At 37.0% G+C, this 13338-nt stretch overlaps 1 pseudogene; it reads right to left on the reverse strand.

Annotated features, from left to right (window-relative positions):
- LOC149180682 (inositol transporter 1-like) overlaps positions 1-8456 on the reverse strand; it is a 60638-nt pseudogene extending 52182 nt beyond the window's left edge.
- Positions 8457-13338: the final 4882 nt, after the last annotated feature.

Below are 13338 nucleotides of genomic sequence, written 5' to 3' on the forward strand. Positions count from 1 at the left end.
AATCGGGTCTACAACAAGGGGGATAACCACATGGTTCGGACCTTGAAAGCAGCTCCTTTTCTATTTAGAATAGTGGCTCTGACTGGGGGTGATGGGACTAGTTTCAGAATCTGTTTATGATGGTATGCTATCGGGTGATGTTTTTCTTTTTGGGTTTATGGGGTGAATGCTTATTCTAAATCTAATCTATCTTAAACTAACATGTGCAATTTATTCTAATGAAAGAAAACGTCCAACTTTAAACTATCCTGGGAGTAATGTTTCGCTTATGCAATCTAAAGTAATTTCCAACAGCAATTTGGTAATAAAAATCATTCAATCACTATGAGAAAGGAATCCATTAAAAATGATTGTTTCATATAATAAATTAGCCAAAACAATTATGAGAAACATATCGCATAAGATTTATTCATATACTTAGCATAAAAAAGAATAGTTATCACCATACAGAAGTGCAAAAATGACGACTGAACATTCAGACTTTCATATATCAATAACTAAAAATAATTTATCACTTGGAGGTGGGCTCCAGTATTGCAGCAATGATGCTGCAACTCCTGGGACTCCCTTCTTTACTTTTATCAACCTAGTAGTTTGTAACAAACTTGGAGGTGACAGTGTTGTATGCACAAGTACTAGCTCTTGCCGTAGGCTATCACTTGATCAGCTGGCACAAGTCTGCTAGGAGCTTAAGCCAACTTCTATGAGCTCTTAGAAGAAGATTTTAACTGTGATGGATGAAAGCTAACTCAAGAGAGGCTAATCTACTTGCAGAAAGATGCTGAAAGCTGAAAGGAAATGCAAACCCTAGCAAACCCTAGTTTTACTGACTAACCCTACTGGTGCAAGAGAAGAGATGAAAGTTGTAGAAATGGATGCCATTGATTCTTGGAAAGGTAAAATGCATGTGACTAAGCTACTTCTGAAGTAAAATCTGAAAGAAACATCTTTTTGTCCTTTTGAGTAATTTTGCAAAATTATTATGCATGTGTGTTAACTATTTTTTACTGTGCAGCGGTTGATTGGCGAAAGGAAATGGAGTGGGCAATGGTAGGAGGTTTGGAAGATGAGAATAGGGCATAAAGGGTCCCTAGAACCCTTCTAGAGAGTTTCATAGCGATCAGATCTTGAAAAACTGCTCACGTGAACTTCTACAGGAAGTCTGCAGGGGTTCTACAGGAAGAGCCGAAAGAGGATTTTGGAGGGTTGATGGTGGAAAAACGGTGGGAAAGTGGAAATGAAGGATGGATAAAGTTGTTAAGAGGTGTGGGACCTGGTAAATGAAGCTAAGGAGTGATGAAGATGGTTGGATTTGTTCAAGGATGGAGGGAGCAATGTTGCACAAAAATATAGAAATTAGGGTTAGTTGGGAAAGTGTGGAAAATGAAGGGAAGGAATCTTGGATTAGGGGTTGGAGCAGAATGTATGATGGAGGAAGGATAGGTAGGGATGTATTATAGGTGCTCTGCACACTATTTTCCAAAACTAATCAAACAAAGACTAGAAAAACTAGAGATCTATCTACTTTGACCTAATCTGACCTAAAAACCAGAAACATGATGAGCAGAAGTTTATAGACAAGAAATCATGCAAGATAAATATGGAAACTAAGCAAGAACATATCTAAACATGCAAGTACAATTGGTATCAACTTTTCCAACTAAAAATCTAACACTAGCAATTGCATGGAAAGGCAAAAACAATGTTTTTGTGGTAGCAAGTATGCCTTGGTCTCAGCTCATGGTCCCAAGGAGGGAGAGGTGAGATCAAGGATTGCTTGATGGCATTTTTACAGAAATTTTCTGTTACCAAACTGTCAAATAAACTTGAAGCATGAAAAGCTATTTTAATCATCAAAATCAACCTAAGTAACAAAGCAAGATCTTAACCTAAATAGCAGAAATTATTCTATGAATGCAAGGAAAACACATAAAAGTACACAAAGGAGGTACTGGCACTTGGGTTGGGCCCAACCCCAAGAGATACAGCCTCCTAAGAAAGCTCAAAGCTGGTGCAAAGTGAAATTTATCTCCATTACTCAAAAAATAGTCATGTCACAAAACTGTTTACAGCAAAAGCTTGAAAATGAGCTGAAAGGCAGAGCTGCACTAAGGTGCGAAAAAAACCTGTTCAATAGCTCAAATACCAAGGCTTGAAGCCTTCCTAATTATGCAACATGAGGACTCCCAACAGTCCTCCTTAACTTTAGGATCTTGGCTGTTCAAAACTACAGTTAATCAGCCACCTCACAAAATCTGCTTGGCTGCCCCTTGAAATCATCTTTGGTGGGTTGTTGAACTCTGAGCTGATGGTGGAGAACTCGAGGAAGGGGTCATTTAGTGTAGGAGACACCCTTCCTACAAATCCTCAGCCTTGTTCCTTCGTATTTGGCTGTCAACTTGCTCATAAATGCTTGACCTTGGTCCAAAAGATGTCCAAAAATCTGCAATAAGCACGTATTAGATTTTGTGGTCAAGTGACTATCCTCATTCATTCAATTAACATAAATATATTCAAAAGCATGCATAAAACTATGAAGAATGGTGGATTAATCAAGAATAATAGGCAAAATGAGCCCAATAAGTTACCCATTTTTGGGGCTCATCACTTCGCACATAAGTAAAAAGTATTAGGAGATAAAAATACCATTTTTAATAGGTTCTACTCATCAGTTTCAGCAATATAGATTTATCTTCAAATAACTCAACATCCACTAAGAGTGAAAAAGTGCATTTCAATAGTAGACATCAAACTCATATAAAAATAAATCTCGTTCCATTCATTTTATCAAAACCTCCTCAGTGGGGGGAAAACTGCACGTTTTGAAGAATTGTTTTTTATAAAATTCTAGACCCCTCTCTAAATGCATGAGAGGGGTTTAAATACTACTCTAATGAAATCTAAAAATAAATATTACAAAAATAGATGAGGAGGTTTAAACCACCTTACTCATTTTAAGCAAAAATAAACTAAAAATAAAACTAAACTGTATCTATGATAAATTATGCATCTGTTCTTTTAAGTTGCAAATATCTAGCATCAGCTTCAAGAGCATCAGTTGGACGACCTTAGCTTTTAATTGACCTACAAATACAAAATTGGCGAGTGTTGGCACTCATTGGCTATGTGGCTTTACCAGGTGCTACCAGTATGTGTCCTAGTTTAACCTATTTACCTATTTAATTGACTCAACCTTTTTCTCTGTTGTTTGTTTCCACTTTGTTTGAAGTTGTTGTGCCTTTGGGAGGAATCCTGGAGTGGTCTCTGATATCAAATTTTCCTTGTGCAGATTTTCATTGATGCACTCGATAACGTTGTTTGCTGATGTCGCTGCTTCCTCCATCACCTGCTCTGCTTCTTTAAGATCGGAATCCCCTTTTTGCGAATAACATTTCTTTATGAGATTCATTGATTCTAGGAAATTCTTCTCTTTTACCTTCACCTGATTTTCGCCAGTTCAAAAATTCAGAAACCTTCTTAAAAATTGAATCATAATCGAGTCATAAATCTACGACTTGATTTGTAATGTTATCGCTCTTTTCGCAATGGGAATTCCATTACGAGATCTTTTGGCAGAGTGTTTCTTCATGTTACAAGAGTTGGGTATTAAGAGTGAGTGCTTCTGTGATAAATTCTTCAATCTTAGGATCATCCTTAGATAGTCCTATCATGGTCTGTAATTGTTCTTCTTTATTGGCTAGACTGCTTTGATAATCCAATTGCATTTGTTGGAAATTCTGTTGGAGTTTTGTCAATTGTATCTCTGCTTCTTGACTGATGCTAGCCTATTGTAGTTGTTGTTCCAAAAATAGAATCCTATCCTCCTTTTCTTTTAATAGTATTTGAACTTCAGTTGCCTTATCAATTGTTGCAGAAGCATATGCCTCTGTGATCTGAGAGAGTCTAGTTAGGTTTTCCGATGGGTCTGTAGTTGGGTCTTTCCATAGAACATCCAGAGGTTCAGCCTCTGGAGAGAGCACGACATCTATTTTTCTTTTCTTCCTTTGCCTCCTGACGACAACCTTATGTTGCGGGCTATAAAATACATCCAGAGGAGGAATCTCCTCTATTTTCAGTACAATTTTGGATGACGGAGCAACAGGAATATGCTCTGTCTTTTGAGTATTGGTAGCCCCTTCCACCACCATTTTTGTGGCTTTCTCTCCTGGGTTTGTCGATGGCTCTATGCTCTGTTCCACAGTGTTGATTAACTCATTAAAATTTTCCCATTCCTTTTCTAGATCCACTATAAGTGGCTTTGTTGGCTTTGGAAGGGAAGTGGGAGTTTCAGTTTGTTCTGCGGACAAAACCTGCTGATCAAGCTTCTCTGTACATTGAACTATATCTTTAACTGACCCTTCATTTCTGATGTTTTCACTTTTGGACTGATCATTAGAATTTTCAGCCAATTCTTTTTCGGAATTGGATTTAGACTTCTCTTCTTTTGAACTTCCACTTATGCTAATACTAGGAGTGGGTTCCCTTATTGGTTCCATATGAAATTTGTCCAATGGGACCTTTTTTAACCTCTGTTCTCTTTAATTGTTAAACTCTTGAAGTTTTTTCTTGATCAAACTGAATTTTTGCCATATGTAAGACCTCTTTGAAAGTGTGTTTCTGCAGAAAGACATCGTTAAAGGAATCTTCTTCACTGGTAAACACTTTTATTTTAATTGTTTTGGTAAAATTATTTACAACACTAAAGGGATTGTACTGCCTCCCCGGGAACATTGGTAGTTGTAAACATAGCATATTATCAACCTCCCTAAAAGTATGACCTAAATCAAATAATGAAAAAGCCCCGCAGACTATGGGGAATTGAGGCCAAATGGCCTTCTTAGAATCCTTGGGTACGTTGCTCATTGCCCCAACACCATAGGTCTGGTAAGCTATTTCTTGGCCATTAGTTTGTCGGGGACATACAAGATAAGGATGTGAGGGGAAGTAATACTACCAAATACCCTAATGTACATGAATAATTCCTCCTCGAACCATCTTCCCACAGGGAGAATGTCAACTTCAGCTTCTGGGGAGAATCTTGGGGCATCTTTGTTGTAAAGCATTCTATGAATAGGGAGCATCACTCCATGACAAATCTTGTAGAAATGTGGGATGAAATTGGATTCCCACAGTTCTTTGTGATAAACCTGAATAGGAAGAGGGTTCTGTATTATCCATTTCCACCCCATGATAGGAAAATCAGAGACAAAACAAATGGCATCCATGACGTAGGCACTTAAGAAGAATGGAGGGTAAACCCTTTGAGAAAAAATTATTTTAGTTCGATATCCTAAAATAGTAGAGGCTAAATTATTTGATAAAATCTGGGTCCAATCCATTATGGTGGCATTGGTGGCTGCATCCAATAAAGGCAACCATTCTGATGAAAACTTGTTCATATCTGGCCTCCCAAATAGTCTACATAACATTGTCGCAGCGAAACAATAAGGAGAACAGAGAGAGCCAGTGGTGTACATACCATTTTTGTCCTTCTTTAGTGGTTCCTCCTTGGCAGACCAGCTTTTTGTGCAGTCCACCAAATCTTCATTCTCTTTGGCAAATTTTTCTACAAATTGCTTGTTGTAGGAAGCCTAAGGTTCTGGCAAGTGGTACATGCATCTCAAATTGCTTGGGGTAAATGACCCCATGACTAGTTGATTGGCCGTCTTGAAATCTCTATCAAATATATCTGCATGATCTATGACCCATTTCACCATATCAGTGTAGGGCAGTGTTTTCGGCCTTGTATTAATATGATGTAGAAATGGGCATGCAAGCTCAGTTAGGGATGCTTCAGAGGAGCCATGTCCATCTGCTGGAACTGTAACCTTCATATTTCTTGGCTTTTCCTCTTCTAACAATCGATACATGGCTTCCCAGGTAGATATCCCTGCTTCCTTAGTACAAGTGGTGTCTGTGAATAACAGAGTCATTTATGACTTTTCAGATGCAGGAGCCTTGCCTTTCTTTAGCATTACGCTCTGTGTGTTGCTCTGCGTACTACTCCTAAAAATTGCAAGCAAAGAACAAAGATACGATAAGGATGATAGTGAATAATGAACAAAAATAAGGTGACGGGAAAGCTTTTAATTCTTTAAATCATATCAAAGATATCACCTTGCATGAGAAGATCCTTTTACCCTGATCTGAATCGTTTTTAATAAATAACTACTAATGGACCGTTAAGCTAAAATTTAATGCTCATAACTTTGCATCGAATGACAGAAAGTATTGTCATAGAACTCTGAGCCCTTAGATTTGTGATAAAGAGATTTTTCGATTTGCTTCACAATATTGCAAATCACAATATCACAAAACCTATTATCATTAACAACCATTGTTTCGTTCGGCAGTTGCGATATGCGATTTTCAAGAAGCTTATCACATTTCGCAATATTTGGGCATTTTTTTACATTAAGTGGTACTATGGAATTTGAAATCTGCGATATGCGATGAGGTGGTAAGGCCTTAGATCTTGCATTCTCGCAGATCACATTTTCAAGGAGTTCTTTATATAAGAGATGCCCTCCATGACCTTTTTACGATGCAATACCATTGTTTGAAAAGTGGGTTTTGTGAAAGGTTTACCTATTATTTAAGAATTTATGCTTTCAAATCCTTTCTTGGGTTTTATGGCCATATAGTGCTTAGGTATGGAAAAGGTAAATTTACAAATTTTTAGCAAGTTTCACTTTGATATCTTGTTTTATTTTAAACAAAAAGCAATATTAAATACTAAGTTTTGATTTTTTTGGAAGGGTCCCCATTTATTAATGTTATTGCTAACACTAATAAAAAGGGGGTTGTTGATTGTCACAACATGTACATAAAAGAGATTCTATAAATGAATTGAGTTACCCTTATTAAATTTAGGGGTAATATTCCCTACACCCTTTCCGGGATAGGTGGCATCAGCTCCAAGTATAATCCCACGATTGTTTCCATCTCTACTAAATTAGAGAGATCACCCTTCTATCCAATGAAGTGCCATGAAGCACTATTATCAATAAGCTATATTCCCACAGAATCTGAAGGAGAGGGCCAATACAAGATAATGCTTCTTTATCTTATCAGAAACAACATTTGATTCTTCATACCTGGGGTTCCTTGCTTTCTTGAAGAGTCGGTTGTTTCTTTGATGACCTACATTGCCTGTCATTCCTTCGATCATTTAAGATGTCCTTGGAATGATTGTTATCTTCATCAAGAGATGTGTCCCTACCATTCGAACACTCCTTCGCATAATGGTTGAACTTATTACAAACAAGGCATTTGTCTTTCCTTCCACCCTTAGATCCAAACTTCTCAATGAAGTGATATTTAGGTAGGCCATCAGAAGCTTCTGATGTGCCATTCTGATAATATTCTCTGCTTCGATTTCACCCTTGGTTAATTTGAAGAGGGATGACAAATCCACTAATCCTTTTGTCCTTTCCCAAATGTCTTTGGTGATTGCTCTTTCACTCTTGCTTGGGGATTGTCTTCACCTCACCTCTGATACCATGTTAATTCTAGGTATGTTCTATGCTTAGAGAAATTTATTTCAATTTTCATAGTTAGCTCAATATATTTTCCAAATTAGCAATCACATCAACATTAAAGTAAACAACAGATAGAACATAAACATAAATCATAGAAGACAAGCCAAGACAAGAGGACACAAGATGTGGCACTAGCCAGGGACAAACCCCAATGTGGGGAAACCCTTGATCAATTCTTATATGTTCTTCAATAGTTCAGCAGAGAGAGAGAGAGATAGTACATATACAACAGAAGTCAACACTTTGACTTATCTAAATAAGAGCATAGATCATCTCTAAGTAGATGATACATGAGGCAGATGAAATCAGTTGAAGACATGCTACTTCAACTGATTCTCCCTGGTGATTCCATCAACATGCGGCACCTATCATTTTGCTACTCCTCATCATCATGCTGCACCTCACTGTGTTGCACCATGCTGCACCCATCATTACTATGTTGCATCCCATCATGCTTTACCAATCATGGCTATACCCATCACTGTGCTACGTCATGTGCCATTATTGTCCCAATGTGCTTGAAGCACCATGCTTACCATCCTGTCCCATTGTGTTTGCAGCACCATGCTTGCTGCTATCCCATTGAAGCAATGTTGTACCATATGCTGTCCCAATTTGCAGCACCATGCTTGCTGCCCCAATGTAGCATTGTTGTACCATGTTGTTGTCCCAATTTTGCAGCACCATGCTTGCTGTCCCAATTTGCATTGGTGTACCATGTTGTTGTATCAATTTTGTATCACCATGCTTGCTATCCCTATTTTCATTGATGTACCATGTTGCTGTCCCAATTTTGCAGCACCATGCTTGCTGTCCCAATTTGCATTGTTGTACCATGTTGTTGTCCCAATTTTGCAGCACCATGCTTGCTGTCCCAATTTGCAGCACCGTGCTTGTTGTCCCACTGTTAAGCATGACTAGCCCTCTAGTGCTGTGGCCATGCCTAGGAGAGGCTCCTTCATACCACGTTGACCTCTTGAGGGTCTGTCCATCTCAATGCAACCCTAGATTAATTCCAACAGCTTGCTATGGCCTACGACCTAGCTTGCTGTAGCTTTCGGTCTCCTCAACGTGCCCAAACAGTCACTTAATTTCCAACATTTAGTTCCTCATCTACTCGGCCTTGCAGCCTACTCTATCAACCCTAAATCCTTGGCCCTCCATCCAAAAATACAATCACTTGAAGTGGCCTGCGGCTAGGGCAGGATAGACCAATGTTTAGGGCAGAATGAGTAGGCTTTAGATCAACCAGGTTAGGGCAGATTTAGGACAGTGTTAGGGCTGCTTTAGGATTGCGGCTAGGGCTTCTTAAGGCCTCCTCCATAGCTGCATTAAACTTCTTCCATGCGTTCCTTTAGGTAAATGTAGATCCCTTCCATGGCTTTGCTGGTCTGTCTTCTTTGTTGTGGCTAGGGCAGCTTCCTTAACTCCAATGTCTAGGGATTCTTCCTCTTAGATTTCTCTCATACTAAAACCCAAGACAAGTGGAGGGAAATCAAGAGAGAAGTGCGTGTAAAATAACTCTCAAGTAATCTCCTTTTATACTAAAACGTTGAGCACATGTGGGGGTTATTTGGTTGTTGGCCAACCTTGACGAATTGTCCCATAACACAAATAAAGTCATATATGCATGAATAATTATCGAAATCGGATGATATTTAGATCAATCCTACACCTCTCAATGAGATGGATCCAAGAAAAATATCAGCTGCCATTAATAAGATGACCCACAAGGAGTTTGGCCCTAGTTACCAATTTTAACACTATAGGTTCAAATTGTTTAAGGATGAGATTCAAAGAGTAATTGAAGACTACTAGACGTAGTCCATAATAAAATTCAAGTAATTTCTGAATTGGCCTTCTCCAAAGAACGTGAGTTCATTAAGAGGATCCAACAAGCTCTGCAAGTTTTATATGAAGTTTATCAAAGGATTTTGGGATCTTATGGCATCATTTACAGATCTAACCAAGAGATCACAGTTTATTTGGTTAGAGGCAGAAGAAGTCACAATCTATAGGAAGAATATAATGACATCTAGTCACCTCATTATCAAATATGATGCTTTTTGCATTAGCATTAGAGCTGTGATCATAACAAAAACAAAAGCCTATTTCTGTTGAAATAGGAAGCTCACTGATACAGAAAAGACATCACTTGCATGCCATAGTAAATTTATAAGAAGTGTTTGTTGGAGAACATTTAATTTAGAAAAAGACAGATCATCAACAAGTTGCAAGTGCATAACTTTGAGATTTACTGTAAGAGGGGTATCAACAACATGGTGGAAAGCTTATTATCTTTAGTACATGATATTCCTTCCGCATCCATAACAGACCATCATGTAAAGAAGAGATAGTTCCATGTTGCACAAACCTAGAAAGAAGGCAGACAACAATTATTCAGTTCCAGGTGATATCATTCTATCTGAAAATCAAATCTACCTAATTACTAACTCCAATTTCAAGGTACAGATCCTCAGATAAATCCATTCTTCTCCTTATGCTTCCCACATTAGGAATATGTTCTTTTAGAAAGGTTTAAAAACATATGTAAAATATTTTTATTTCTCATGTGAAACCAATCAAAGAATAAAACTAAAAACATATGGAGTCCAAGCTAAGCATGGACATTGTGATGGAACTACCTAAGGTGGGAAGGGGAGTGGAAACTAGTAGGAATCACCTAAGCTCCAAGCACTAATTTCATCCTTAACCAATGAACAAATTGTAACTTTTAATAATTGTTTGGAAGGATACCTATGAAATTATGTTGTTGAACATCGATCTTTAGGATTAATGGTTGCACCTAGTAGAATATTGGTTGAACACATCATACCACATGTCCATTGGTATGACATCTTTCGAGCCTTAGTATAGTTATGATCTTTTGTTGATTATTTATCCTCTTGAAGAGGACCAAATTCTTGTTGTTCCTTATCTAGGATTTCAACATTACTTTATAAGTTGTGGACACATCAAGGATTAGGCCCTCATTCTTCAGGTGATAGAGCCCATTAGGTCCAAGTGTTGAACCTAGGAGCTCTTATACCACTTGTAACAAACCCCCTTGGATATATATATATATATATATATATATATATATATATATATATATATATATATATATATATATATATATATATATATATATATATATATATAAGATGTGGACACATCAAGGGTTGGGCCCTTATTCTTTAGGTGATAGAGCCCATTAGGTCCAAGTGTTGAACCTGGGAGCTCTGAAAGCACTTGTAACAAACCCCCTAGATATATATATATATATATATATATATATATATATAGAGAGAGAGAGAGAGAGAGAGAGAGAGAAGTAAATTCACTATTTTCCTTAAATATCGCATAAGTAGCATATGAATGGAGTTGCTAATAGTGTAAGAACTAAGTGTTCAGTGAGATCAAGGTGTGTTCTAGGAACTTATTTGAGACCCCATTGGCCTAGACAACCTTAGGATTGACCCGTAGGCCCTATGAACCATTTTTCTTGCTTTACACTCAACCTCCATCCTTGACCTGGTCTTGTTAGGATTTTGAGGTTGGATTTATTTTGTAGGACCCTCGAACAATATTTAACTTTAGGTGCCACACCCAACAGATGCACTTCTCTATGCCAAACACAAAACTACATGAAGCAAATAGACTATTATATAATTATTTGAAAAGAGGGCTTGGCCTTTGATCAATTCCCTTATCTCCATAAAACAATGGAGATAATTTACCCTTCCATGGCTATTTGTGGACATTAAATAGAAACAAATACCTTATCTAATATGATATGTCTATACTTAGTAGGATTTATTAGCACTAAGTTACATTTTCTGAATCTTGTGTGAGAAGAGTTATATTTGATAAGTCATTTAATTTTGGCTAGATCCATGAAAAACAAAAGATCTATTTGCATATCCAGTCTCCAATTATGATATTATTTTATACTCCAGTGTTATTATTTAATGCTAAGACATTGAAATCAAATGATTTTTCCCTCCAAATTCCTCATTTTATTTGTGGGCTTATATTAATCTAGGCAGAAAATAGTTTTGATGACTCAAATTTGACACAACTAGAATTATGAGGTAAACTAGTCTTTCAACACCAATGTCTGGGCATTACAAAGGTATCAATTATAATGTAAACTATTATGATGGATAAAGAAATCATGCATCCTATCAGGTATGGGAAGCATTGAATATCATACAATGGGATGCCTTTGCATATGATAGAGCAATGTAATCAGGTTCCACAAAAGTGACCCATTAATTGCAAGATAAACAGTACAATTTCTTCCAATTATGGGAAAATCTTAAACAAGAAATTTTATATGTGGTGACCCATAGTATTACAACTTTTTTTTCTTTTCTTGTTAAACATAAAGAGGAAACACAAAAGTATAGAAATAGATTCCAAAGAAACCAAACTTCAAACCTTATTAGCCCCAAGTAGGTCTAGTCTATGCACAAGGAGGCACCCAAAAAGGTACACTTACATTTTTGATAGTGTGAGGAAAATAGTTTGTTCATTTTGACTTGGTTTGAATTGTTATTGTCCGCTAGAAATGGTATGATTGTTGGCAAGCATTAAGTGTTGAGAAATGGAAACAAGAAATTCCAATTTAATTTGTCCTTGAATTAAACTAAGAACTAAAATTGAATTCTATTCTCATAGAAACTTGTAAATAGTTAATTAAGTTTAATTAACTTAATTAGCTTAGGAATTTCGAGTTGAAAGTCTTTATGTAGTCATGTATATGTTCTCCCTAAGTTTTAGGGGTCCATTATGAGTTTAAATTGAGTTGGAACTTAGATCACTCAGTTTACTGAGTTAAGTTTAGTTAAATTAGTTCCAAACTGTTTGAGGACCTAATAGAGAGTTAACGGTTAGTTGGTGCACTAGTGCATCCACAAGTGTCACTTTAGTTAACTGAAAATTCCCTCATTAGAAACTCATGCATGTCAATTATGAGAAAGACCCAGTTGAGACTAGAGTGCAGGGACAGTGTACTATCATTGGTATTATTTATTGGAGTGCAAATATTATGCATGCATTAGAGATTTATCCTATGTTTGGATTCCACAGTTTTGGAAGCATGAATTCCCTTTAAATATGGGCTATTCATCTTAGGAATTATGCAAGAGATTAGGGCTTGGAGAGATGCAAAATTGGCTAAGTGTTGGCCAAGAGATAGCTTGTGAGCTGAGAGAGTTGAGAATACTTGTGCGAAATTGTTCTAGTGAGAACAAGCTTCGTATATTCACTCGTATTTCTAATAAATGCAATATAGATATCAGATTTTTGAGAAATGGCTTTCCCCAGATACATCTTGTGTTATGTTCCTTTGATTTATCTTCTTCTTGTTCATATTCTTTTCATCAATCTATTGGCTTCTGCTAGTTGAAAGTAGAAGTAGATTCTTGTCTTGTGCTTTAGTACATTGGACGAGCTTGTGAATCTATAGGATTTTCTTTTTGGTATCGAAGTTGAGAACAATATACTAGAGGAGATTTCCAAAGTTTTTAGTTTTGGGTTACAGGTGAAATTCGAATTTTCAATACATATTTCAGGATCAACAGATGGCATTCTACGGTTTGTGGCTCGAGTATGCCTTGGAAGGCAACTTGAATTTTATAACCTGGAGGGTGATTTGAAAATCACTTTTGAGTGATCTTAGTTAATTGATTAGTGAAGGTATTACAGACTCATGTGCTGGTGTGTGTCTATGTTATCTTATGCAATGGATCGATAAGATTGAAAAATACACAGACACTAGAAAATAGTAAGA

Source organism: Pinus tabuliformis, chromosome 3_2, assembly GCF_031772625.1.
Source record: "Pinus tabuliformis cultivar Carrire ecotype Pingquan chromosome 3_2, CPIR1, whole genome shotgun sequence".
In the NCBI taxonomy this organism is placed as follows: domain Eukaryota; kingdom Viridiplantae; phylum Streptophyta; class Pinopsida; order Pinales; family Pinaceae; genus Pinus; species Pinus tabuliformis.